Below are 25,296 nucleotides of genomic sequence, written 5' to 3' on the forward strand. Positions count from 1 at the left end.
TGCCAGAAACAGAGGCCAGTCCTGAGATGACAACCCAAGGTTCCAAGAAACAACTTGTTTGGGGTATATGCATTGGGTCTTGGGACTCACATTAGCTGAAGTACTCCTGGAGGAGGCAGGAATCCTGCTGAAGAACCAGTGAACATGAGTCAGTACACCATGACTTTATGGACCAGCCAGCAAAAAGCCAGGTGCATGCTGGAACCTCATTGCCCCCCTGTCTGCCCAGAAGGGGAGCTCAGGGCTCCCCAAAGTTAGTCCCTGTGGACTTGCAAAGGGTGATTGCTCTTTAAAGTGTATCTCCAAGAAGCCTCCCAATTGGCACCACACTGCCTTACTACTTCACCTACCCAGGAATCCAAGTGGCTGGCTGCCCTCCAGTGACTTTTGCCTTTACTCTTCCATACAGGCTTTTCATTAGCCTCTGTGAGCCCCCCTGTGGCTGCTGCAGAGTGGGAAGGGTTAAACCTCATGCCCAAGTCTCAGTGCCCCCAGACTCAGCAGTGCCAGCACTGCCCCAGTGCATGGAGGAGAAACCTGCGGCTGTGGGAGGGAGGCCTAGGAAAGAGGCCTTAAATGATGGTGCCAGGCCCCCAGTCCTGTCCTGTTTTCGCTCCCAGCTCACTTGCGACGTTGGTCCCCTGCCTTCTGGCTGATATCACAGGGGCCCTACTTCTCTGCAGCCCTAACTCAGCTCTCCTGAGGTCTGGTCACCACAGGCTGGGGTCAAGGCTTGAGATTCAACTGTACACCAAGGCTGCTGCCCCCCTCAGTCAGCTGACTGTAAGGGGATCCAGGTGATAAGGGTTCACCTGCAGTTCAGAAGGGCATGGAGTATGAGCTGATTGACGGTTGTGACAACCTCTGGCTCTCATCCCGACTTCCCCATGCTGGGACCCGACTCTGTTCCTCAGGTCATCCCTTGGGCCGATCCAGAATCTTCCGTGCTAAAAGGTGGGGGGGTGGTTCCCAGCAGCAGCTTTTGTTCTCTCCCAGCCTTTGTCATTATTCATGCATAGAAAAATGCGGTTACAGGTCCATAGCCATGGTCAGCTAGGACAAAACCTTAGTAGAGATGATACCCAAGAACTGCCCTCCTGGGCCGAGGGATGGGGTCTCCTTTCCTCCATAATGAAAAATTCACCAGCCAAGGCAGATGACTCATCAATCTTTCATTCTAGTCCTTGCTGGGGGGATGGGGCGCCACTGTGAGCCAGACCTTGCTGCCTACAGCCTGGGGACAATACCCCTAGCTCCATGAACTCAGGGTCTTAGGTGGGGAGGAAGCCTTTGTGGCTTCCCAGAAAGGGCACTGGGCAGGACCAGTGGCCAATTCCATGCTTTCTGCTTGCTATAGAAGAGGGTCACAAAAGGAGTATGTGGCTAGAATATTACTTGGCCATAAAAAAGAGTGAGATTCCCATCACGGAGCAACAGGAGAACATTAGGTTGATTGAAATAAATCAGGCACAGAGAGACAAATACTGTTTGTTCTTAGCTTAAAAAACTGATCCAGCAGAATAGAGCAAAATAGTAGTAGTTACCAGAGCCTAGGGGAGGTGAGGGAAGGAGACAGGATCTTGATGGGCACAGGGTACCAATGGGTGAGAAGCCAACGTCTTCAGAAAGTTGACTGACAACCACATAGTATGTATTATGATATGACTAGCAGAAAGGATGGTGAGTGTTCTTAACACAGCGATGATGAATGCCTAAGCTGATGGGAACGGCAGTGACCCCATCCGATCAACACACATGATAGTCTTGTATTGAAGTATCACACTGCACCCCACAAATGTCTACAGTTTGCCTGTACAGAGCAAGTGTCCGGAAGCATCACCATAGCCATGTGGTTAGCACTTCTGTGTGTAGATCTCAGTGGGCACCGCATGTGAGGACCCCTGTGCAGTGCAGGACAGGCTTGGCAGCAGCCGCTGCCTACTGGCCATGCTCTGTTGCCCCAGGGCTGACCTGCCCTGTCTGTACGTGTTCCACAGCTTCGCTGGGTCTCCCCCTCTGTATTATAAGATCAGCAGTGTTTGCCTAAGGATCAAGAGAGGCTCCGGCTCAGCCTAGGGGTTGAGGGCAGCCTTGCTGGAGGAATGGCTTTGGAACAATGAAAGTCAGTGGCCACGGCCAGTAGAGAAGGGCAGCCTGCAGGCCAACAGATCCCTGGCACAGTCAGTAGGGAAGGGCAACCTGCAGGCCAACAGACCCCTGGCACAGCCACTTCCTGGCCATTGCAATCCCTGCCCTTATCCTCAGTTTCCCCAGCTGTGAAAGTCACATGGCTTTTCTCTGGAATCTGGTTCTGGAGGCCTGGAGGTGGTTCCCGGACATCTGCTCATCTTTTTTTTGCCCAGAAAGATCTAAGGAGGATGTTTCAGACTGCCTGCTCTAGCCCATGACTGCCTTCCAGTCAGAGGCCTGATGTTCCCTGTGACTCTGCACCTGGGTCTCTGTAAACTCGGGCCAGGATGCTTTTCCAGGAAAGGGACAGCCCAGCTCTGATCTAAGAGGAACAGGAAGGGATGCCATGGCAGGGAACAGGTGTGAGGTGTCAGGGCAGATTCAAGGGCGGGACCCTGGGTCTGGGAGGGGTGGCGAACAAAGCCAACAGTGCAGGCTGAGGCCACCAAGCAGAGCCAATAGTGTCCACGTGCCCAGTGCTGATGTACAGCCACAGGGTAGAACCCAGGGATTGTAGGGTCTGGTTACCCCAGGCTTGGGACTGAAGGGTGTGGAGAAAGTGGGCCCTGTGGGGAGGAACCGGGGTACAGGGGCACAGGGGCATGGGGCCAGATGTTGGGTATTTGCTCCTTGCCCTTCTCAGCCTGGTCATGTGCCCTGGAAGTGTCCTGACGGGCTGCGTCACAGACTCGGGTCCTGTTCTTCTTCCTGCTAGGTCTGGCCAGTAAAGCGCTCTAGAGAGATCGGAGGGAATGTGTGGGTGGAGGGACACTAAAGTCTACAGTCTGCTCCTTCTCTTGGGATCATCTGGGACCTGTTGTTTGTCCAGCAGCAGCTGTCTTTCCTCACTACCCTTCCTGGGCCTCCGTGCGGACCCCTCCCCCACCCCGTCCAAACCAGGGACACCAGGAGGGGGATCCCCGCCTGCCCGTGCTGCTGAGCAGCCCTGTCCCGGGAGGCTTCCCTGCTCTGTCTACACCTGTGCCAACAGCTCCACTACTACTCAGCCCTCCCTAGACGACATGGTGGCCCCAAGACCCTGATTGGCTCAGTCCCCTGGCTCCCAGAGCAGGCTATATGCATCGTGGCACTGGCCCTTTCACCCCTCACCTCCCAAGGGACAGGTCTAGCCCTCTCCATCCCGAAATCTGAGTTGCCAGATGTAGCCGGATCCATCCCTCTGGGATCATATAGTGAAAGGAGAGAAGGACTCCGGTGAGTTGTCGTCTGGCCTGTACTGGTGCGTGGTGGCACGTGTGACCCCACACACGTACGTCACTGTCCTGGCTGCTTAGTTCTCAACTTGACACAAGCCGGAGTCCTCTGGGAAAAGGAAGCTCAGTTGAGAAGATGCCTCCATCACATTGGTGTTTTCTTGATTATTGACTGACGTGGGTGGGTCCAGCCCACCGTGGGGGGTGCTACTCCTAGGCGGGTGGGCCAGAGCTGCATTAGAGAGCAGGCTGAGGAAGTCATGAGGAACAAGTCAGTCAGCAGCCCCCCTTTGTTGCCTCTGCTTCACTTCCTGCCCTGACTTCCCTGAGTGATAAAGTAAGACCTGAGAGCCGTAAACCGAAATAAACCCATTACTTCTCTTTTGGTCGTGAAGTTTTACACAGCAATAGAGACCCTAACTAAGACAACCATATGTACACAACATAAAGAATACTAGTGTTTTAATTTAAATTAAAATCTTCAGATCTGGACCCCCGGCTGCTAAGCTCCCTAATGTGTGTGTGTCTGGTTTTGTCTTCCTGCAGGGTTCGCCACCCTCAGAGTGTGGACTGACGGCAGCCAAGGGGACAGGTGAGTTAGTGTGGCTTTCGCCTGTGCGCATACGATGCCAGCTCTGACGATGGCCTCGACTGAGAACAGCAAACCCCTACGTGTGTAGCCTACCACCCAGACACCCATCTCCTCTCCCCACACCCCACACAGAGAGAGGGAACCCGAGAAAGGGGTGGGAATGCTACAGTATGGGCTGGTGTTCTGACTCTTTACTTTGGCTGGAGTTCCGGAGCCCCTGGGACACGTCTCTCAGACGAAGAGCAGTATGCTTTTGTGGATATGTGGCCATTTTATCCATCGTTCACACTGTCGTATCTTTTCACTGCATTTCTTAAATGAATCCATTTCAGATTCATTTCCTATTATCACCTCATTGGGGTCGGCACACCGAGGGGCTTTTTTAAAGCGAAGGTGGGGGGGCCTCTGGAATTTGAGAAAGCAAAGCACTGCGCATGAAATATTGTCAGCAAGGACTAGGGAGCCTGCTGAGGAAATTCCCTGGAGCCCACTGGCTGCTCTGGGCTAGGCATTTTGGGCCTCTGTCCTGGGCAGGATGAGAGCTCTGTGGGCTAGCCTGGGCCTTTCACCCTCTGTGAAAGATATCGGAGGCTCCAAGGTATTTGTTTACAAACAAGGGACTGGAGACCCAGTGCCTCTACCTGGGGGCCGCCTTGGAAGTGTAGCTGGTTCTCCCTCGCCTGGTAGGTGTGTGTGGAGCTGGCTCTCCTCCCAGAGGGTGTTTGGTAGGAGGGCAGCCTTCTCCAGCTACCTGGCTGACCAGTGGGGCTTAAATCAGTCCTCTGTGGCACACTCTGTGGGGAACGGGGAAGAAGCCTAGAAACTTCCATCCCATCACCCGTGGGGTGGCTGTGACAATTCTTAGACATGACCGGAAGGACACAGATGGCTTCTGTGTACCATGATCCATGTAATCAACTTGCATGAAGCTACTGTTTCTTCTAGTCTAGGAAGCGGACACTATTTGCTGTAGAAATGGTCTCATTAGATTGGCACCTGCAGGGGTCAGGGCTTTGGGAGCCGGGTTCGGTACTGCTGGCAGGTGAGAGCGGAAGAGCTGCCCCCCTGCTCTGATTTGGTAGTCACCTGAGCAGGTCTCTGGATGCTGAAAGGACCTGGTTTGGCACTTAGGCTTAGGTCTGAGGACATGGCGGGCATCTAAGTAAGGGGCTTCTGGTTTTCTGGCTTCTCCCCACAAGGGTGTGAAAGGAGTCTCTTTATCAGCTCAACCTGAGGACAAGGTGGGAGGAGACTGAGGCACAAACCTGAGGTCAGGCCACACCAAGGAGGAAGGAGTGGACCCCAGGCCCACACATCACCACCCTCGCTGGAGATGACAGATAGAACATGCCACCCAGTTTTGCTCATTTCTCTCCAGGAGCATGCTGGTGGGTGTTTTGTGTGCCTCCTGCCTTTATCTCTGTGACCTGTCTAGTCAGTGCACCCGCCTCTGGCTGTCACACAGCTGTCCCCACAGTAGTGGAGTTAACGTAGCCAGAAGAGCAAACGAGCATGTTGACCATTACAAGTCCCCACCAGGACCCTGGCCCAACCTCCACAGAAAGGGCGGCCCCCATTCTCCAGCCTGGCATACCAGAGCGTGCCCTCCCTGTAAGTAAGAGGGCAAAGCAGGTACCGTGATGGCCTTCAGAGCCTCCTAGAGGTGTCCTGCTCAAATCCTGGGGCCAGAGCAGACCCCAGTACACATGGATCCTGCCCTGGGGCATTGTGGGTAACATGTGAGCCCCTGGTCTTTCAAGCCATGCAGAACTGAATACCAGACACTCAGACTGCTCCCTTTCCATCTGTAAAAAGGCTCTCCACTCCACAGTGTCAGGAAAACAGCCAGGCCACCCCTCTCCCTTCTGTCCATTGCCTCCTGTCCTCCCCTGTCCTTTCGCTGGCCTTCTCACGTAAAGGACACCTTCATCTCGGCCAGTGATGGGAGCCACTTTCTTGTGCTGACAGTGACATGAATGACCCAGGTTTCTTCTCCTTTTCTCTTTGGAAATGTTTAAAATTGTGTCACAGACCACAGGAAATAGTTGCACCATCGCCCTGCAAAGCGCGATAATGACTAGAAAGCTTTAACATTTCCTCTCTCAGAATGTCAGTAATCCCTAACCAGTAATCCCACTTCCAGGAAGCCCGCCCCAGGAAGCTGCCTGAGATGTGTACAAAGATGCATTCAGGAGGCTGTTTATCGGGGCGTGTTTATATTAGTTAAAAATAGAAACAAGTGCATGCCCGAGTGGGGCAGATTGCAGCCTCTACTGAGCCACCTGCAGATATGGAAGATTCTGGAAGGCAGCCATTGAAAACTGCTTGAGAAGAACCTTTACTAATGCAGGGAACACCTTCATATTTCAGAGTTAAGAGAAAAGGCAGCTTGCCAAAATGATGTTTCTGTAAATACATGGAAAAGAACACACAGGGCAGACAGAAGAGCCCAGGAGGGAGGGAGGGAAGGGGAAGGGAAGGGGAGGGAGGGAGAAGGAACCGAAGAAACCCATATACAGCTCTGCAGGGAAATAGGGACTCGTTCTCCTCCTTGGGCTTCTCAGTGATCCCTTGGTTTCCCATGGTGATTTGTTCACTGTGTACATATTCACAGAACAGTTACAGTTCAGCCGTTGTCCACCCCGCCTACAGGAGTCGGTGGGCATTTTACAATCTGTTGTATAAAATAAATGGTTAGTCTGATGCTCTTCCTTCTAGAGTGTTTCTTTTCTCAACACCTTTTTAAAAGATGTGCTTATTTTTATTTCATGTATATAAGTGTTTTGGCTGTACGTGTGTGTGTACGTGTGTGTGTGTGTGTGTGTGTGTGCGCGTGTGTGTGTGTGTGTGTGTGTGTGTGTGTGTGTGTGTGTGTGCAATGCCCGCAGAGGCCAAAAGAGGACAGAGCCCTGGAACTGGAGTTACAGACAATTGTGAACTGCCATGCAGGTGCTGGGAACAGAGCCCAGGTCCTCTGAGAGAGTAGTTAGTGCCCTTAACCACTGAGCCATCCCTCCTGCCACCCAGCCCGAAGCCAGTACATTCCTGTGGTCTCCATCCCACCCTTGGTCACTGTCTTGGAGAGTGTGAGTGTGCTGGGCTGCATCAGGGAAGATGTGGCTTAAACAGCAGGAGTTTATTTTCTTGTAATTCCAGAGGCTGAGAATTCAAGTTCAAGGTGTGTCAAGTTTAGTTTTCTTCTGAGGATTCTGTACTGCTGCCCTCTCCCAGGGTCTTTCTTGGTGAGGCTGACATCTTGCTTTTTTCTTGTAAAGACTGCTTGGATGGGGTGAGGGTTCACACTTACCACCTCATTTTTACTCAGATCCCTCTGACTCTAAATGAGATTATTTACAATGGGGTTCCATCCTGATAGACTCAGCAACTGATGGAAACGTCGATACTGAGCATTGGCCGGTGTACCTCACCCACTGAGCATCAGAGTTCACAGCACAGCATTCCTGCTGCATAGGGTCATGGCTCCCTCGCTGATCACAGAGTACTGTGACTAAGTGACCTGACTAGCATGACCAGAGACTGTGCCACCCTGGGGTACCTCAGGAACAGGTCCAAGTTCAAAGCCAGGAGCACAGTAAAGAGGAAAATCTAATTTACGTCATCTTAGGTGAGAGACTTCCTGTACACAGGTTCTAGAGAGCAGGGGCTTGGGGCTTCGGCAAGTAAACCAGGGGAAACATTCAGTCCACAGCAAAGGTGGCATGTCCTGGTGACAATGGCCATTTATTTGGCAAAGCCACCTGAGATTGGAGCAGGGATGGGAGGGAGGTGAGTGTAGATGGGGAGGTCATTCATTGTCCTCTCTGAGAAACTGTTTTAGATATGACACAGGTCTCCTGTTGACCCTGCATGTGGCTGACCTAAACTTATCTAGCAAGAGCAGAGACAGCAATGTGACTGACTGTCCCCAACTAAGCCCATCACCAGAGGCAGGCTTCTGAGAGCTACAATAAAAGCACTCATTGTGGATAAATTCATTCTGTTACAAAATTCTAAAGCACTTTGATGTAAGAAGCATTGACATTAAAGACATTAAACACTTACAGTGGGGTCTAAATGTTAAAACTCAGACCTTAAAAAGTCATTGTTTCTCCATGTCAATTCAAAAGTGATATTGATTTATAAAACCAAGGGTACAAAGAACAGGGCAGTTGTATTACTCATTCTCTGTTGCTGTAGCAAAATATCTGAGGCTGTATACTTTATAGAGAAAAGGGGCATGTTTGGGTTTCAGTTCAAACCCTCCTCTTAATAGTGAACTTTTGATCCTGCAGTTAGGGTGAATGTGGCCATTCATTTATTCCACCTTGAGTCCCTAAACGAATGTCACAGTGAATGTCACAGCAAATATCCTGTGGTACACTGCTGCAGCTTTTATGTGTCACCTAATCATAAAACATTCTTTGCTTTAGCACAGACTGCTAGAAACTGCCCAGACCTTCTGTGACTCCTTCCACATCTGTGTGAATAAATCTTTATTAAAAAGTGGTAGGAAAATAAAAGCGTTGTACAGGGTAAGAGGTAGCTCAGGAGTCACCTTTGCTGGTAGTTTCTAGGAAAGGCATTTGTTGGATGGGATGCACAACAAACCACAAGTGACACACAGGGGTGGTGAGGCAGATGTGTCCCCAGGGAGGTCCCTGTCCTTGGGGAGCAGGTTTTCTATTGGAGGGAGATGGACCCTGAGCAAATGAACCCACGTGTGTCAGATGCCAGGACCATCCTGAAGAATGCAGACAGCGAGAGGAGAGCTGAGGAACAGGGGACTGATGGGATTGGGGAAGAGGCTTTTTTGTGTACAGTGGCCAGATGGGCTTTCTTGCCTTTGGGGCCAAAATGAAGCATCGTGAGGAACCAGAAAAACACTTAGGCTAAAGGAAATAGCGAACCCATGGCAGGCTGAAGCAAGGGATGTCTAGAGACTTCGGGAAGCCAGAATGCTGAAGGGGCAGGCTGGGGGTGGCAGTTGAAAGTGAGACTGGAGGATTCTGGGTAAGCAAGGATCAGAATGGGCTGCTGGGGCTTGTCAGAAAGACATCCACCCAGGGATGTTTGTCGAGTATATTGTAGGGCTCAGGGTGGAAGCAGGAGACCACAAATGAGGGTTTCTGACAAACCCCTGAGGAAGGATAAGGCAGGACTAGGGCACAGGAGATGGACAGAGCCATGTTTTCAGCCCCGGGAGAGGTTGAGCTGATGACTTGTGCTGTGATACTTGGGTTAAGAGAAGAGGGAAGGGGAAGGACAAGGGTGACTTGAGGTCCTCAGACACGAGCTGAGGTGTGTCCCCTTCTAGGATTGCCCACTAGGAGCTAACATAAATCCCCCAAGTTCAAGGTTTATTAAATCCCCAGTGAGACAGGCTCCATTCAGGTGCCTCTCCACAGACTACTGCACTTGGGATGAGTTCAGGGACCCAAGCTTCTTTTGGCAAGATACCTTGGTGGGACATCTCACAGAACACAGGGAAGAGCCCTCACACTGTAGTGCAGTTTTCAGCAACAAGTCAGGCCAGTTAGTGCTAACACACATCCAGAGCGAGGTTCATATGTGTGCTGAAGGCATGGCCCATGCCCATGCTGTCAGGCATCTCTCCACATCCTGGGACATGGGTGTGCTCTGTAGCCAGGACCCTGCTGAGTTCTCCTCTCCTGGGTTTTCAGGAAGGTATCACTGCCAGCTTGATGTCAAACCACCAGCCCTGAGATGCAGCTCCAACACCAGCCTTCCCCGTGAGGCTGGCCAACTCAAGCTCACACCTTCTGCCCACATGTATCTTTCTATACTCAGTTCCCATCGCAAGTCTCCTGTCTCTCAGCATAAACCCACCAGTTCTCTATGAGGCTTGTGACAGCAAGGACATTCTCATCACTGGGAAAAATTCAGGACCTTCGTCTTCCCTCCCAGGAACTCGGGACAGAGACAAGTTTGTTTCCTTTCTGGGTAGCAGGGTGGATGCTTGGGACAGATGCCTCAAAAGGGAGGAGCTGAGTCTGGCAGGGGAAAGTGAGGGACAGTCAGAGACATGGGAGCTTCCGGGCTTTGGTGATACATTAGATCCGGGGGCGGTGGGGCAGATATGGGGGTGATGGGGCAGATACAGGGGTGGTGGGGCAGATACGGGGGTGGTGGGACAGATATGGGGGTGATGGGGCAGATACAGGGGTGATGGGGCAGATATGGGGGTGGTGCGGCAGATATGGGGGTGATGGGGCAGATACGGGGGTGATGGGGCAGATACGAGGGTGGTGGGGCAGATATGGGGTGATGGGGCAGATACAGGGGTGATGGGGCAGATACAGGGGTGATGGGGCAGATACGGGGGTGGTGGGGCAGGTGAATAGATGAGTCAGAGCTCAGGGAACAACTGAGACCAGAACATACAGAAAGCGTGCCCTGGGTGCCATGCCTCTGGGAGTGATATGGCTGAGGAGAGAGAGGAGCAGGTGGCCATGCTTGGGGTGGCTGGGGGAAAATAGGTAGGTGGAGAGCTCTTCTACCAAGCACTGCATGGGAGGGCCAAGCAGCGGCTCCTGGACGTGGCTCGTTGGGGCCACAGTAACCTTCAGCTGAGCAGCTTTGGAGGAGGGGAAGGGACCAAGGTGATAATGGTTGATGAGACAGGGAACAAGGACCCCAGTGGGACTGTGTCCTCAGGAGGGCTCACACAGGTGCTGTTGTGACCAGTCTGGTGGCTGCAGAGAGTGCCACTAAGGGTACTGGGTGCCCAGTCCTGAGCCACTGGTTATGGGTGTCTTCTGAAAGAATGTCCAGTCAGCTAAGCCAAATACAGACGTGTGGCGTAGCCAGGCTACCAGTTCCCCATGCCAGCCATTTCACAGAGGAGAAAGCAAGGCCCAGGGAAGGAGATCAGCCCAAGGTTCCTCCTAGCAGCCCTTATTTCTTTCCTATACCGTGAAAGCATAGAAGGGTGAACGGAGGGAAAGGGGTGTTCGAGTTTGCTTTCTGTTGCTGTGATACAACACTCTGACCAAAAGCATCTGAGGAAAGAAAGGTTTTATTTGGCTTACACTCCCAGATCATGGTTTATCATTTTGGGAAGTCAGGGCAGGAAATCAAGTAGGAACATGGAGTTAAAACCATGGAGTAAAAAAAAACAAAACAACATAGGAACAATGTTTTCTGGCTTGCTCACTGGCTCCTGCTCGCCTAGCTTTCTTGTATAGCTTAGGACCACCTGCCTAGAGAATGGTACCACCCACAGTGGACTGGGCCCTCCCATGTCAATTAACAATCAGGACAACCCCCCTAGACATACCCATCGGGCAGTCTAGGCAGTTTCCCAAATGAGACTCTCCTCTTACGTGACTCTAGGCTCTGTCAAGCTGACAGTTAAAGCTATCTAGGGCAGAGAGGGAGAGAAGAAGGAAGAAACATGTTGGAAGAGGGGTGAGACCCAGGACAACGAGGATTTGTGAGGACAGAGGCTAGCCTTTCTTTAGGAAACCTATTAAGAATTCTAGCCCCACAAAATGTTCAGAGTGAGCAAGGCCTGGGGCATTCTCAGTGGGGGGCACGTCAGGCCAGTTGCTGAACCTGGAAGTTCCTGACCAGCCATTTCCCTCTCCTCACACGGTGAGCATGCAGTGCCTCCGTCACAGGTCAGCAGTCAGTCAATGTGGACGAGAAGAATCTAGAAGGACCAGGGCACCGTAGTCTGCCATACCTGCCCACATGCTTTGAGGGCTTCAAAATCTATGCTGAGCCTGGCAGTGCCTGTGGGCTGCAGATGGGGAGCTCAGTGCTCAGGGGACGTGCACCCCTCTTTCCACCCTCACCCAATAGCTGTAGGGGCAGTTCTTCAAAAGCCAGGGCCATGCGGAAAGAAGAAATTAGGTCTGGGTGTCCCGACCACAACATGTCTGCCTCACTTTGGGAATCCCTTGACCTCAAACACTAGAAAGCCCCAAAAGGTCCTGGAAATGCCCCCCCCCCGAAATGAACCAAGTGAATGCCAGTGTCAGAACTGAATATTGGCCCAGTGAAGGCGTATATGTCCTAGGCTCAGGAAGCATGACTGACAAATGGTGTCCAATGCTGGAATGGGGTGGAGGAAATGGGTACACACACACACACACACACACACACACACACACACACACGCACGCACGCACGCACGCACGCACGCACACATGCACACATATATAGTATGTGTATTTCCATTACTGTATATGCATGAGAGACTCTCAGGGAAAAGAGGGAAGGGTCAGGAGACTGGTCAGGGTAGCTGACTGAGTCCTCGGTTTTTCAAGAACTGTGGCTAGCCCACTGAGTAACGTTCAGATCATGAGGTGACATCAAAGGTGGTCCATTGTGATGGGGGCTGAAACATCACAGGATGGGATCCTTTCATGTCAGGTTAAGCAGTAAGTCACCTGCAAATCCATGGAAGCTGCTGCAGAGTCCTCCAAGCTCCTTGGAGCCCTGAACTACCCACCAAAAGATGCCAAGGTCCTGGCGAGGTGTGCCACCCGTGTAAAAGTATGACCCATGTCCTGCTTGGTGGAGGGCCTGCCTTTGGGGGCTGATCCTCTGCCACCATATCCTACCCCCTCTGTGGGCACTTCAGCTGGTGGTGATATGTGTGGTGTCTTTAAGAGCCTTTGCTAGCTTTTTCTTCCCATGCATTTGGAAAGCTCCATGGCAGTCTGGCTATCAGGGAGGCTGCAGGAGGCAGGACCAAGCTGAACTGATGGATGCAGGGAGGGAGGCGAGGCTCCTGGCAGCAGCCACAGCCGCAGTCCCAGGTGGGGGCGGCCGTGGGCTCTGCAGCAGCTCTGAATGCCTCTGCCACCAGCAGCCAGAGCTCACTGCTCTGGGTCCTGCAGACCCCTGGGCTGGAGCCACACAGACAGGGGGTTGACTGGCCTGGCAGAGCTCACCTGGGGCACACTGTGGAGGGTAAGTGAGGGATACGGAGGCCACACCGGCTCTAAGACTTCCTGAGAAACAGCCAATATGGCTGTTGGTGTGAGGGCTCCTGCTGTGTGGGACTGAAGGGGGAAATAGTCTGTTCCTGGTGATTCTGCGAAGCGGCCCAGGACTTGGCTCTATCCAAACACAAGGTGCCCAGAGTTCTGGGGAAGGAAGATTGTTCTTGGCTTGTGCCCAAAGCAAGGCCATTATAGGGCTTCCCTGAAAGTTCTGAGTTCCTTCCCTCATTCTTTGCCAGATGTGTACTGAGGTGCTAAGACATGCCAGGCTTTCTGCAGTGTGTCTGGGGATTCAAGAAAGATGAGCACATGGCCTGGGCCTGGAGCAGCCCTCATCTTCCTGGAAGGATGGCTGCTTAAATAACTGTCGTGCTCTGTGTGAAGTGTGATAGAAGAGGGCCCCGTAAGAGGCAAGCTGGGCCGCAGAGTGCTAGAGACTTACAGAGGAGGGGCCACTCGAGTTGAGTCGTGAGGGATGAGTAGGAGTTTGTTAGCGGGGAAGAGTAGGAAGCCAAGACATTGTGGATGCGACATAAAAATACTTGGACGTACAGAATGTGACAGTGTTTGGAGGCTGGCTGGGCTACCTAAGCAGGCTGCAGAGTGGCTGGCAGGGCTGCATCACAAAGGGTGTCTGATGCCAGATCTTTGGGCACTGGTGGGCACTCAGAGAAAGATAATACAGCAACCGATTTGTGTGCTTGGCCTGTGGGTCATAGAAACTGCTGTGGAAGGGCATAAAGACAGAGGGAGGAGGCCCCTCCCTAGAGGGAAGCCTGCAAGTCCACCTTCATGAGGTTTTCGGGCAACAGTGTCAGAAGGTGACCATACGGGCAACTCTGCCCTGCTTGAGTGAGTGTGACGAGGGTGAGTGGTGAGTGGAAGGGAAGAGCCTGGATAGTCTCGGCGAACAGTGGGTCTCTGGTCAGTTAGGGGCTTCTCCAGAACAGTAGGGGAAAACAGGTTGGGGTTTGGAGGTGGAAAGGCTGGGTATGGCCCCATCCGGGGGCATGGCCTGTAAATGGCAGCATATTGAAAGTCCCCACGGTGCCTTATCTTCATGGGCTCTGTGGCACATCGCTGGGCTTGCTGGTCAATATAAGGCTGCCATCTGCCTGCTTCCAGAGTCCTCATGTGTCTCCCATGCAGTCGCCAAACAGGCTGTGTCAGCCACCAGCCACAGTAAGATGGCGCCCCACATCACTGCCAGGGCATGAAGAGTAGAGGAGCAGACACGCACAAGGGCACTGTGTCCAGATGGCAGGGATCTCTGAGTGGTGAGCAGGCATGTGGTGGCGGCTGGCAGCAGAGGACCTGTGTGAGGCACCACTCAGTGAGGAAGACCTCAAGTCCCAACAGGCACCAGAGACCCTGGCAGGGAAGCCGGAGGGCAGGAGACTCACCCAAGGCTGGCTGGTTTAGCATGGGTCAGCCACCTCTGTCCCTTCCCTCATCATGTCAGGGCTTTTCCTGAGTTTTGGAAAAGACTTAGGTTTGTTGGGGTGTTACAGTACTGAGGGCCTGAGATGCTAGCTTTGTGGGGATCCCCAGTGATATGAAGCAAACCAAAATACCCCCCTTTTTGCAGAATTCTGTGGGCTTCTTCCACTAGGCCTATTCAGTGATCCCACAGGCAATCAGAAATGTGAGCCCCCACTCAGCAAAGTTAGACAGCCAGGGTCTGATTATGCCAGGTCTCTCTGCCCAGGAGTCTGGTCTTCTCTCTTCCACACACTACAAAGCCAGGGTGACATGTGGGGGGATGTTGAATAGCAGATATTAAAAATAGTATAACATTATTTATACACAAGTCACGGAATTGTTTGTTAAAACCAAGATGGATGGGAGAGCAGAGGATGCTTGTGAATGTGTGCAAGTATGTACTTAAGGCTCCACAAGTCACCACCACAAAATGTTAAACACAGGCTGATAGTTTCACTGTTATCTTTTCACACAACATTCACTGTGGAAGTAGGTCCATCATCCCCAGTTTTATGGAAGAGGAAATGGAGGATTGAAAAGCCGAAGAGCGGCAAAAACTGAATTTGAACCCAGGACTCCTCTGTTAGAAACAGCAGTCAGTGCCCATGTTGCTCAAGGTGCCCTGATGTTTAGCTCTTGGAGGCACACTACCAGGCACCATTTACAAAGTGCTGGGGACCAACCCCAGGGCTTCATGCATGCTAGACAATCTTTCTACAAATTGAGCCGCATCCCAACTCCCTGTCACACTGTTACAGAAGAAAGAAGGTGGGTCCAGAAAAAGGAAGCCTCTGTGGAGGGTCAGGGCAGAGACCCTGGTGGTGCCCAGGGTAGCTCTCTGCAGCATATCTCATGGAGGGCCTCACTGAGGTGGGTCTCCACCCCTTGACCTTGAAATAGGACACAAGGACCTGAGGGGAGCCTGGGGAAAAGAGTGGTGAGGAGTGCAACAATAAAGACGAGGTCAGAGAGAAGGCAAGCCCTGCAGTCTTTACAGCAGGGGAAGAAGGCAGTGTAGTGGGGTGGTACCCGCTGGGTGTGACCTGGGTGCCTCCCAGCTTTGCCGCTAGCACCTAGGTGGCATCTTCGCCAGCTCACAGAGGCACCAGTTCCTCCAAGTGCCACAGACTGTTTTATACCATGTCTGCAGACCTCCTACACTGGGTCCCAGTTGGTTATTCATGTTTCTATCTTTTGAGTATTGAGAGTGAACCCAGGGCCTCACATATTGTGCTCAAGTGGATTACCACTCAGCCGCACAGCCGGCTCAGCCTGATGTTTGTGTTTTCATCAGTTTTCCATTTTACCTGATTCTATTTTTTTTGAAACTATTGTTTGTTTTTATTTTTTAGTCGTTTGAGGCAGGATCCAGGTTTGAGTTGGCCTCCAACTCTCTCATGGTGATCCCCCAGGCTTGGCTTCCCAAGTGCTAGCATGTATTACCAGGTTTGATATCTCTTTAGCTCTTCATGATGCTTCTTACCATAAACAGAAGCTACACAACACAACCAAGACTAAGGAAGAAAAGAGAATCCTAGGAGTCAGCTCCACCTGCCACCTGCTCTGCCTCTGCCTTCCAGGGGAGGGCCAGTCAGTGCAGGAGGTTCTGGGGGTACCCGTTCCCCGAGCCCCTTCCCCTCCTGGAGTCAGGTTCCACATGTGGGTCAGTATCTCAGTAAGACACATACATGGAGCTAGGAGCTTGTTGGAGGGTTTTAGAAATGCAGTTGCAGAGATAAGAGAGCACCTCCTGAGGCACCTCTCAGCACACTCGGTGCAGGACCAGGCTCCCTAGGAAGCATGCCAGCAGTAGCATCATAATCCCATCAGAGGATGGAAGGAAGGAGGCTGCGGGCTGGATTCTAGAACAGGTCTCCTTCAGGACCCAAGAACTGAGAATGTCTCTGGTGCTGCCCTGGGGGAGAGCAGGAGGCAGACCCAGACCAGCAGAGGTGGTGGGTGTCAGAGGAGTCCTTCACTCCTGTACCCATCAGCCTGCCTGCAGGACTTGACCTCAGGTTAGCCCTGGGCACTTTAGGGAGCAGCGCCTGGGCCTGGAATCCCTTTAATCCCATATTAATGAGTTACATGCCCATGAGCAGGCTTAGCTGGGGAGAAATGCAGCAGTTCCCTTCTCTCTGAAAGGAAGGTGTGGCTGGAGGGAGCTCGGGTGCCCCCTCCCACCTAGGCCCTGCTCAAACTCCAGGGTCAGAGGAGGAGACAGTCAGGGGCTTCCCCACTGTCCTACATGAGCTGTGGAGGTAGATACAGTCTGCAGACGTCCCCCTCCGCTGTGAGGGAACTGTCCCAATGGGCTTCGGTGGGCTGTGACCCTAACAGGGCACTAGTGAAGGGGCCAGATTTATTCTTAATGACAAAGTAGACATTTCATTGAGAGGATCTTGAAGACCTTCCGGTTCAATGTCATTCTTAGCCGGGGCTGCAGTGACCTCTAGTTAGGTCTCACAGCAGGTGTGGGGCAGAGCTCTCAGGCCCCCTTCCCCCATTAGGCCTCCTCTCAGAGTTCTTGTTCAGTGTTCAACCTGAGCATCAGAGCCTGGGCTAGAAAGCAGCCCAGTAGGGAGGGATTCCTGGTCATACCCCCCCACCACCACCACCACCACCACTGCCACCGCCGCCAATGAACTGTCTATGCTGGTTCTGACCGCTCCCATGTAAGTCAGCTCTGACCTTGGCCTCTGGGGACACCAACCCACTATGATGGTCATTTCCCCTGCCCTTGCAGACTTGGTGCTTGGTCCCCACCACACCAGAGAGTCTTAGAAGTCATCTGTGCAGGTCCCAGTGCCATGCCTGGTGCCCAGTGGGTACATGGCGCCTGCCCACGAGGGGACTTGCACAGACAGCTTCTCTGTGGCATTGGTGTCCCCTCCTTCAAGACATCTCCAAGCTTTTGTGGGACTGGGAATCCAGAGGCATTGCTTGAGCGCAGGGTGGATATCTGAGAGCCTCCTCTGTAGGGTGAGCCACCCTGCAGCTCCCTCCTCTCAACTGGGGCTTCTCAGGCAGGCACACTTCATCTAACCTAACTCTGCTCCCCATGGTCACCCCAGCTCTTTATCCCAGCCCCCACCCTAACCCTGTGCCCTCACACAGAGAGACAGAAGACAAAGTTTCTTCCTATAAACCAAAACTATTGATGTCAGGGCAGGAGGAAAGGGGCAGCAACAGAGCCAACTGATGGGGAACCCAATCTGCCCTGAACCTGGGAGTTTGTAACCAGAGGCTTGAGAATAAATCCACTGCAAGGCTGTGAAGGGGGCCAATTCCCGCTGTGAAAGGGCCTCTTGTTTTACTCCTGATCTGGAATGCGCGCTTTGATTCCTTTTTAATTGCCTGGAGTGCTGGGGCTGAGCACACCTCCTGGTCCTCTGACTTGAGACTGGGGGACTATGTCAGGCTCCTGCAGAGCATGAGATTGCCCAGAGCCTGGGAAGTTACACCTGGCAGGGGTGGGGTGGGGGATGGGGATGTTTATTCTGACTCTTCGCTAACCCAGCAGAGACTCTGATGGGTGCTATGCTAGGGAGAACTTCTCTGCTCAACCCCAAACCGCGCCTCTATGGGCTTCCCACGGCCCCGGCCCCTCTGCTATGGGCTTCCCACGGCCCGGCCCCTCTGCTGTCTGGGACCAGCCTCTTTGCCAGTCACTTCCTGCTTCCAGGTACAGAACCCAAACACCACTTAGCCAAGCGGAGCAGACAGATCTCAAACCCCAGAGGCCTGTGGGAGGCAATACCACCCTACCCATCTGACTTTGGCCTGGAGTCTGTGCTTTTGAGATACGAAGGGTGAGAAGCCCTTTGAAATCCATCTTGTCGCCTCCCACCCAACACTGTACTGTGCATACTGCTCTAGAATGATCTGTAATTATCTGGATTCTTACAGACCACCTGTCCCCCACGTGCGACATATGTCACTCGAGGACACAGACTCCATCTTCTTTGTGTCTGGCTCAGATCATGTCCCCAGACATGGTGGGATAAATACTTTTATAGTACCTGGGGACAGAGACTCCACCTAAAATGTGACCTGACTGGAGGTGTGGCTCAGTGGTAGAATGCATGCCCAGAAGGCAACAAAAACCTCAGCTCCACTCTCAACACTAAGAAGAAACAAACTTCAGGCCATGCTAATCTGATTTGGGAACTTACCCAGTGTTCAGAGCCTCCCTGAGTGATGCTTGTCTATGCAGTCCCTGAACTGGGTAGTACTGAGGGCATAGGGGTGACAACAGTAAGTCAGATGTCCCTGGTCCCCAGGAGAATAGGCATGAAACCACAGCTCAGTGAGACCCAGCTTCCGTGCAGAACTGAAGGAGTTCAGAGTTGGAGCAGAGCTCCTTAGCATGTAGACATCACTGAGGAGGGTATGCTCGAGTCTCCCTGGGGGAGAGGAGAGGATGGGAGCTGAGGAAGTCACTGAGGGGCAGCAGGAGCTTGGGAGGAGCCTAGGGACTGGATTGTGGGAGACAGAGCTGGAGAGGAGGACAAGCCCACGCTAAGGAGCTTAAATGACAGACCCAGCTCCCAGACTGTCCCTAGATTGGTTCTCAAAGGGGACAACAGAGAGGGGCTAAGGCAGAGACTAGGCAGGGGTCCCTTTACAAGGAGCCTCACCATCCCTGGGAAGATGTGGGCTTTTATTTTGCTAAGCAGACTGTAGTCCTGCTGACCAACAACTCACGTAGGGGCACAGTATACGTTATGTATATATATGCATATATGAGCTCAATGCTTTTCTCCCAAAGAAAAATTCCCCCACACCAGGTTGACAATTCTAAGTATGTTACCTTCACAGAAAGGGACATGGTCTCTCCAAATGTATCTTAGAGACTAGATGTGGTGATGACCTGGGTTTGAGTTTTAGCTCTGAGATGCCTTACCTGTGTAACCTTGGGAGGGTCATCTGTTCCTTGTGAGCCCTTTATTTGCCTGAATCCAAGCCTTTCAAGGTTGGAACAGGACAATATCACAATGAGGTATTGTGCATACAGACAAGCCATGTGCAGCCATGGCTCCCGTGAGAACTCGCCACTGAAGCATGCCCTGCTAATAAGAAATCCATCACATGCAGGGAGGAGAGGCCCAGAGATGATCGTCAGAAAGGGGAGGGGAGGAAGGGAGGCAGAGAAGGAAGAAGGAAGGAGATAGTAAAGGAGAGAGGATGAGGGTGGGAGAGAGGCAGGCCGGCTGGGGAGATGACTCACTCAATAAGGTGCTGGCCACATAAGCATGAGGACCTGAGATTGATCCACAGGAGCCACATAAAAATCCACAAACATAATCCCAACACTGGGAAGGGAGAGACACGTGGATCCCTCAAGCTCACTGGCAAACCAACCTAGACTACTTGGTGAGCTTCAGATCCCAGTGAGAGACCATGTCTCAAAAAACAAGATGGATATCTCCTGAAGAATGACATCTTTTTAGGTGGCCTCTATACACACACACACACACACACACACACACACACACACACACATGCACCCCATGTGCCCCCATATGAACATGCATCCACATGTACACACATATATAAAGTAAATAAACAAGTAAAACGGAATCATTCTTTTTTAAAAGAAATTTATTTTATACTTATGGGTGTTTTGCCTATACATATATACTTTGGGCAGGCAGTGCCTGCAGAGGCCAGAAGAGGGCACTGGATCCCTTGGAACTGGCATTACAGTTGACAGCCACCCTGTGGGTGCTAGGAATTGAACAAGGGTCTATAAGCAGCCAGTGCTCTTAGCCTCTGAGCCATCTCACCATTCTGAAGAGCCTCAGCGTCTGCTTTAGTAAACCAACACTCTGCCTCTTGGCTTGAGGGTCTCCTGCTCGCCTCTTTTCCCAGAAGGCACCCAGATACTTGGCAATGCCAGGCAGCTAAAGGACCAGGATAAGAAGATGCAAGCGCTTCAGGCTAGGAGAACCCTGCCCAGAGTGCTGAGGTCAGCATCCTGAAGCCAATCACTATATAAGTGGCCTAGAGCTCTCCAGGGTCCTGACCAGCCCAGGTTCTTGGAGCAGAGAGAGTACATGAGCCCTGTGGCTCAGTCCTTTCGCTATAGAACTGACTGTGATTGCCACAGCTGGAGGGAGCATGAGTATGTAGAAGGATGGTATTGGAGACAACTCAGACCCAAGTTTAAGATCTGGTCCCCAATGCCTCCATCTACTCACCTCTAAATGGGGGTGGTGATCTCATTTTCCCACTGTGTGGGTTAATAAGCACTGAGGAGCTAATGCAGGTACATGTACATCTTCTTTACATGGCTGGTGCTCGTCGACTTCAGGGTCCCTGGCCATGGTTATGAGTTCAACCAGAGAGCTATTCTCAGAAAGGCTGAGGCTCTAGAGTGTGGTAGAAGAAAGACCAGTGATATTTGGTCCTCAGGTTTCTATATTCAGAAGGAAAAGCGATGGAGTCGTGAGCCTTTGGGTGCCCAGAATATTTTACCAGAAGAGCCCAGAATGGATGAGGGAGCCTCCATGTATGCTAAGGTCAGTATCCTAGGCCAGCCAACTACACCCAAAACAGCATCTCTGCATGTAATGTATATAAAACAGAATGAAATAGCTTATGATCCCTTCTCCTCACGAGCTTCAGGTCTGTGTGTGTTTTAGCTCAGGGAGCATCTTGTTCCTGAGTTCTGTGCTCAGCACCAGTGTCTTGGACCGTACAGTTTCAACAGTTTCAACACTGGCATGCATGCATGTGTGTATGTATGTGTGTATGTGTGTGTGCACATGTGTGTGTGTGCGTGTGTGTGTGTGTTGCTGGAGGGCTTCTCTCCAGGTTTCCCAAGCCCCGCAGTCCCACAATCCACTTATAAAATAATCACTCAGACGCTTATATCATTTATAAACTGTATGGCCGTGGCAGGCTTCTTGCTAACTGTTCTTTTATCTTAAATTAACCCATTTTTATAAATCTATACCTTGCCACATGGCTGGTGGCTTACCAGAGTCTTTACATGCTGCTTGTCCTGGCGGTGGCTGCAGTGTCTCCCTCCTCAGCCTTCCGCTTTCCAGAATTCTCTTCTCTCCTTGTCCCACCTACTTCCTGCCTGGCAACCTACTTCCTGCCTGGTCACTGGCCATCAGTGTTTTATTTATATAAAGCAATATCCACAGCACTTCTCCTTTTTTTCTTTTTTTAAAAAGGAAGGTTTTAACTTTAACATGGTAAAATTACATATAACAAAACAATTATCGAGCAAGAATTACAGTTACAATATTAAAGAAGATGTCCTATCTATCTTATATTTGTGAGTTTAAGGTTTTATATCTAACTTATCTTTTATCATAACTGAGGAAATTACAACTATCTAGTTTTCAACCACATCAAAGACCTGAGAAGGAACATAATGGTACCTGAGAAATGGTAGATGGATGCAAGCAACTTTCGGGAATCTTGGAAAAGTAGACCAAGACAGCTGGCAGCCTGGACAGTCACCTAATGTTTTTCAGCATTGTTGGTGCATTCAAATTGGCTACAGGCCTAGAGTATATGACAGACCATTTTTAGAAGCAGGAATTCTGAGAGACCATCTTACCCTGTCTTGGCAGAGTACAGTGGTCGCTTTCCTTGTGTCCCACTTGTCCAGAAAGGACAGCATTATATTTGTACTGTCAGCCATCAAGGCAAGGGCAGTTCTTTGCCCAGTAGGCCATTTTGTGCCAAAAATACAAACTTCCAAATGGAAATGTCTTAGAAGCCCAACATTCTCTCGGGATCAATTGGTGTAGCCAGGAGCAATTGTGTCTCACGTCAACAGAATTTTAAGTTATTTAAATGCCATATTCTCTAGGTCTATGAAGTGTTTGAAGATTACCTATCTATCTGAAATATATCTATGTATACCTAGAAGACTTAACTAACATGGCTACAAATATGATTATCATAGATGACTAATTATTAGTCTATTTTTAATTATCCATTACAATTTTAAATGAGTTACATAAACATAATACCTCAAACAAGAATAGAAATATATATATACAGTATAACAAAATTAGCTTCAAGTTTGTATCAATAAACTAAAATTTATACCAGTGTAAAACATTTTAAACATAAACTAAAATCTATACCAATGTAAAACATTTTAAACAAGTTGTTCTTTAAAAGTAGGTTCATTAATCTACCCTTTTATCTTATCATCTCTATATCCTCCTATATATCTATATCATATCCCCTTTTCTTTTTTAGAAAGAGATCATATTTATAATCAACCTGTTTTAAATAAAAATATTGGTTTTTCTCTGTCCCACACCAGAGGGCTATTCTGATTTGGGACACAAGAATCTCTTAACCAATTTTTTTAAAGCAATATGTCTGGGTTTAGAGGGGGAGTGAGCCAATTCCACCTCTAAAGCCAGCTTGGTATATTTGGGAATTTGGGCGTAGCATCTCTTACTACTTCCTGCTGGAGGGGGGGCGCTGTATCTTATGGGGATGCAAAGAAAATTTTAGGCCTATGGGGTAGTCCGTGAGGCTGTATTGTGTGAACCAGTTGTCCTGAAACCGCTCTGGATGTTGGATCATCTGGGCCATGGTGTCATCCGAGACCTTTCAGGGGGTCTTGGCTGGTGAAACCTGATGTATCTTAATCTGGAACAAATCCACAGCCTCTGGCTTTCTGTGGAAACAAAAGTAGAACCTCTTTTCCAAAGCAACTTATCCTTAAATCCAAATTTTGAAGTCAAGGTACCTTTAAAATATACATATTGGTTTAATTTAACATCTTTTCTGATCAAATGTTTTTTTGCAGTTAAAAATCCCAAAGACAACACAATCCAGACTTTCTGTGTAATATTCATCTTTACGTGGCTTTTTTATATTTAATTTAATTTATCTTTTTTTTGTCTCTTTTAAGCCTACGTATTGTGAATCTATTGCTTTAAACTGTAATATTTTAAGACTGAAACGGCGCTTTGGCTGCTGGCTCCGCCCATTTCAGCTTACCAACATGGCGCTTTCCGCCAGTTTTGGGAGTCATCAAGTCTCAGAAATAGTGGGTCTAAGCTTTTATCAAAGCAGCGTGTAGCCCAGAAACCTTTCTTTTTTTTAAAATGCTAGTAAAGACTAAATCTACCACACAGCTTAATGTGCCGCTGGCAGACGCCTCATTTCCGCCATACTGTCGGTCAAACGCACCCGCCAGGAACCCGCGGCGTCTAGCTGCCCATATGAGACAAGAAGCAGGAGCCTCTTTTTGGCTCTGTTTAGAATTGGCTATTAAATATTCTCAGGTTTAAGGTGGAAACTCGAGCCTTTGGGCGACATTTGTTGCTGGAGGGCTTCTCTCCAGGTTTCCCAAGCCCCGCAGTCCCACAATCCACTTATAAAATAATCACTCAGACGCTTATATCATTTATAAACTGTATGGCCGTGGCAGGCTTCTTGCTAACTGTTCTTTTATCTTAAATTAACCCATTTTTATAAATCTATACCTTGCCACGTGGCTGGTGGCTTACCAGAGTCTTTACATGCTGCTTGTCCTGGCGGTGGCTGCAGTGTCTCCCTCCTCAGCCTTCTGCTTTCCAGAATTCTCCTCTCTCCTTGTCCCACCTACTTCCTGCCTGGCAACCTACTTCCTGCCTGGTCACTGGCCATCAGTGTTTTATTTATATAAAGCAATATCCACAGCATGTGCGTGTGCGTGTGCGTGTGCGTGTGCGTGTGCGTGTGTGTGTGCGTGTGCGTGTGCGTGTGTGTGTGTGTGTGGTGTGTGCAAGTATACATTCATAAGAAGCCAGAGGACAACCTCAGGTTCCATTCTTCAGTTGATGTTTATTTTGGTTATTTTTTTTGACTGGCCTGGAACTTGCCAAGTAAACTAGGCTAGCTGGCCAGTGAGTCCTGAGGATGCACCTGCCCCAGCTTCCCTGATGATGGGATTGCAGCAGCATGTGACACCATGCCTCATTTTTTCCACATGGGTTCTGTAGGTCAGCCTCAGGACCTTGCACTTGCACAGCAAATGCTTCACTGACTCCAGGAGCTAGCAGGTCTTCTGAGACTAAAAGCAGTTGCAGGACACACACTTCAGACTCCTCACCAATGGTATAGATTCAGCCACCTCCGTCCCTGAAGGGGCTGTGGTTATACAGCAGAGGTGCTGCGAGCAGAACTCACAAACCTGGGGTGCCACAGCCCTGCTAGCCACTAGGAATCCCCCACACGATGAGGTGCTGAGAGGCCCTAAGAGCTGTTCCGCCTTCTCCTTGGCCATGCAGGAAAGCAAGGCCTACTTCCTGAACAGTCAGTACAGCGGGGGATAATGGGGCTACAGTCCTTAGCCACCAGCCTAGCTCCAGGTTCAGTGAGAGAACTTGTCTCAAAGGGAAAAGGCAGAGACTGGGGTGTTAGGTGAGGTGGGAGGAGGGCCATCATGCCCCAGAGATCTCTCAGTCTCTACCCTTCACAGTGCCGAGGTTACATACGCTCCACCATATCTGGCTTTTTTATGTGGGTGCTGGGATCAAAAGTCAGGTCTTCGTGCTTGCACAACAACCCTTTTGCCCACTGAGCCACCCTTGCCCCTCTTTCTTCTCCATTCTATTCTTTCCTCTCTGTGTCTCCCACTGTTCAATGTCTCCAACCGCCTAGTACCATGCCTGGTATACAGGCAAGCAGCCAATCAACACTGGTGAAGTGAGTCAGTACTATATCACGTATAAGCGTGCAGATATTTGCAGTGGGCGTTTTTGTGTCTTCCTGACATTATTATGATTTGCTTCCCATAGTTATAGGCTTTGTTATATGAAAGCAGGATATTAAAAAGAGTTTATTTTATTTTATATGTATGGGCGCCTGCTTG

The 25,296-nt window shown here is 50.6% G+C and overlaps 1 protein-coding gene across 8 annotated transcripts in view; it reads left to right on the top strand.

The window, feature by feature from the left end:
* Positions 1–25,296, top strand: part of Atp2b2 (ATPase plasma membrane Ca2+ transporting 2) — a 326,081-nt gene that overhangs the window by 67,605 nt on the left and 233,180 nt on the right. For all 8 annotated transcript variants that reach the window (XM_037204261.1, XM_028863952.2, XM_028863954.2 and 5 more), the window contains exon 2: positions 3,951–3,996. The gene's annotated coding sequence lies outside the window, so the exon portion shown is untranslated. The remainder of the gene's footprint in view (positions 1–3,950; positions 3,997–25,296) is intronic.

Source organism: Peromyscus leucopus, chromosome 3 (genome assembly GCF_004664715.2).
Source record: "Peromyscus leucopus breed LL Stock chromosome 3, UCI_PerLeu_2.1, whole genome shotgun sequence".
NCBI classification, from domain to species: domain Eukaryota; kingdom Metazoa; phylum Chordata; class Mammalia; order Rodentia; family Cricetidae; genus Peromyscus; species Peromyscus leucopus.